The following is a 3,349-nucleotide window of genomic DNA, read 5'->3' as shown; positions in this document are numbered from 1 at the left end:
GTTTGTACAGTAGACGTTGTTGTTGTAGGGGCAGAGGTATCACCTTCACCTGTAGTTTGTACAGTAGATGTCGTTGTTGTAGGGGCAGAGGTATCACCTTCACCTGTAGTTTGTACAGTAGTAACAGACGTCGTTGTTGTAGGGGCAGAGGTATCACCTTCACCTGTAGTTTGTACAGTAGACGTTGTTGTTGTAGGGTCAGAGGTATCACCTTCACCTGTAGTTTTCACAGTAGACGTCGTTGTTGTAGGGGTAGAGGTATCACCTTCACCTGTAGTTTTTACAGTAGATGTCGTTGTTGTAGGGGCAGAGGTATCACCTTCACCTGTAGTTTGAACAGTAGTAACAGACGTCGTTGTTGTTGGGGCAGAGGTATCACCTTCACCTGTAGTTTTCACAGTAGACGTCGTTGTTGTAGGGGTAGAGGTATCACCTTCACCAGTAGTTTTCACAGTAGACGTCGTTGTTGTTGGGGCAGAGGTATCACCTTCACCTGTAGTTTGTACAGTAGACGTCGTTGTTGTAGGGGCAGAGGTTTCACCTTCACCTGTAGTTTTTACAGTAGACGTTGATGTTGTGGGGGCAGAGGTATCACCTTCGCCTGTAGTTTTTACAGAAGACGTCGTTCTTGTAGGGGCTGAGGTATAACCTTCACCTGTAGTTTTTACAGAAGACGTCGTTGTTGTAGGGGCTGAGGTATCACCTTCACCTGTAGTTTGTACAGTAGACGTAGTTGTAGAAGAGTCAGAGGTATCACCTTCACCTGTAGTTTGTACAGTAGACGTAGTTGTAGAAGAGTCAGAGGTATCACCTTCACCTGTAGTTTTCACAGTAGACGTCGTTGTTGTAGGGGCAGAGGTATCACCTTCACCTGTAGTTTTCACAGTGGACGTCGTTGTTGTAGGGGCAGAGGTATCACCTTCACCTGTAGTTTGTACAGTAGACGTTGTTGTTGTAGGGGTAGAGGTATCACCTTCACCTGTAGTTTTTACAGTAGATGTCGTTGTTGTAGGGGCAGAGGTATCACCTTCACCTGTAGTTTGTACAGTAGACGTTGTTGTTGTAGGGGCAGAGGTATCACCTTCACCTGTAGTTTGTACAGTAGATGTCGTTGTTGTAGGGGCAGAGGTATCACCTTCACCTGTAGTTTGTACAGTAGTAACAGACGTCGTTGTTGTAGGGGCAGAGGTATCACCTTCACCTGTAGTTTGTACAGTAGACGTTGTTGTTGTAGGGTCAGAGGTATCACCTTCACCTGTAGTTTTCACAGTAGACGTCGTTGTTGTAGGGGCAGAGGTATCACCTTCACCTGTAGTTTGTACAGTAGACGTCGTTGTTGTAGGGGTAGAGGTATCACCTTCACCTGTAGTTTTTACAGTAGATGTCGTTGTTGTAGGGGCAGAGGTATCACCTTCACCTGTAGTTTGAACAGTAGTAACAGACGTCGTTGTTGTTGGGGCAGAGGTATCACCTTCACCTGTAGTTTGTACAGTAGACGTCGTTGTTGTAGGGGTAGAGGTATCACCTTCACCTGTAGTTTTTACAGTAGATGTCATTGTTGTAGGGGCAGAGGTATCACCTTCACCTGTAGTTTGTACAGTAGTAACAGACGTTGTTGTTGTGGGGGCAGAGGTATCGCCTTCACCTGTAGTTTGTACAGTAGACGTTGTCGTTGTAGGGACAGATGTTTCACCTTCACCTGTAGTTTTTACAGTAGACGTTGTTGTTGTGGGGGCAGAGGTATCACCTTCACCTGTAGTTTTTACAGTAGACGTCGTTGTTGTAGGGGCAGACGTATCAACTTCACCTGTAGTTTTCACAGTGGATGTCGTTGTTGTAGGGGCAGAGGTATCACCTTCACCTGTAGTTTTTACAGAAGACGTCGTTGTTGTAGGGGCTGAGGTATAACCTTCACCTGTAGTTTTTACAGAAGACGTCGTTGTTGTAGGGGCAGAAGTATCACCTTCACCTGTAGTTTTTACAGTAGAAGTCGTTGTTGTAGGGGCAGAGGTATCACCTTCACCTGTAGTTTTTACAGTAGATGTCGTTGTTGTAGGGGCAGAGGTATCACCTTCACCTGTAGTTTGTACAGTAGTAACAGACGTCGTTGTTGTTGGGGCAGAGGTATCACCTTCACCTGTAGTTTGTACAGTAGACGTCGTTGTTGTAGGGGCAGAGGTTTCACCTTCACCTGTAGTTTTTACAGTAGACGTTGATGTTGTAGGGGCTGAGGTATCACCTCCACCTGTAGTTTGTACAGTAAACGTAGTTGTAGAAGAGGCAGAGGTATCACCTCCACCTGTAGTTTTCACAGTAGACGTCGTTGTTGTAGGGGCAGAAGTATCACCTTCACCTGTAGTTTTTACAGTAGAAGTCGTTGTTGTAGGGGCAGAGGTATCACCTTCACCTGTAGTTTTCACAGTAGACGTCGTTGTTGGAGGGGCAGAGGTATCACCTTCACCTGTAGTTTTCACAGTAGACGTCGTTGTTGTAGGGGCAGAGGTATCACCTTCACCTGTAGTTTGTACAGTAGACGTCGTTGTAGAAGAGGCAGAGGTATCACCTCCACCTGTAGTTTTCACAGTAGACGTCGTTGTTGTAGGGGCAGAAGTATCACCTTCACCTGTAGTTTTTACAGTAGAAGTCGTTGTTGTAGGGGCAGAGGTATCACCTTCACCTGTAGTTTTCACAGTAGACGTCGTTGTTGTAGGGTCAGAGGTATCACCTTCACCTGTAGTTTTCACAGTAGACGTCGTTGTTGTAGGGGCAGAGGTATCACCTTCACCTGTAGTTTGTACAGTAAACGTAGTTGTAGAAGAGGCAGAGGTATCACCTCCACCTGTAGTTTTCACAGTAGACGTCGTTGTTGTAGGGGCAGAAGTATCACCTTCACCTGTAGTTTTTACAGTAGACGTCGTCGTTGTAGGGGCTGAGGTATCACCTTCACCTGTAGTTTTCACAGTAGACGTCGTTGTTGTAGGGGCAGAGGTATCACCTTCACCTGTAGTTTTCACAGTAGAAGTCGTTGTTGTAGGGGCAGAGGTATCACCTTCACCTGTAGTTTTAACAGTAGACGTCATTGTTGTAGGGGCAGAGGTATCACCTTCACCTGTAGTTTTCACAGTAGACGTCGTTGTTGTAGGGGCAGAGGTATCACCTTCACCTGTAGTTTGTACAGTAGACGTTGTTGTTGTAGGGGCAGAGGTATCACCTTCACCTGTAGTTTTCACAGTAGACGTCGTTGTTGTAGGGGCAGAGGTATCACCTTCACCTGTAGTTTGTACAGTAGACGTTGTTGTTGTAGGGGTAGAGGTATCACCTTCACCTGTAGTTTTTACAGTAGATGTCG

Source organism: Lingula anatina, chromosome 5, assembly GCF_051362555.1.
Source record: "Lingula anatina isolate TDL-2025a chromosome 5, LinAna3.0, whole genome shotgun sequence".
Classification (NCBI taxonomy): Eukaryota; Metazoa; Brachiopoda; class Lingulata; order Lingulida; family Lingulidae; genus Lingula; species Lingula anatina.
Note: the sequence above shows the minus strand (reverse complement) of the source record.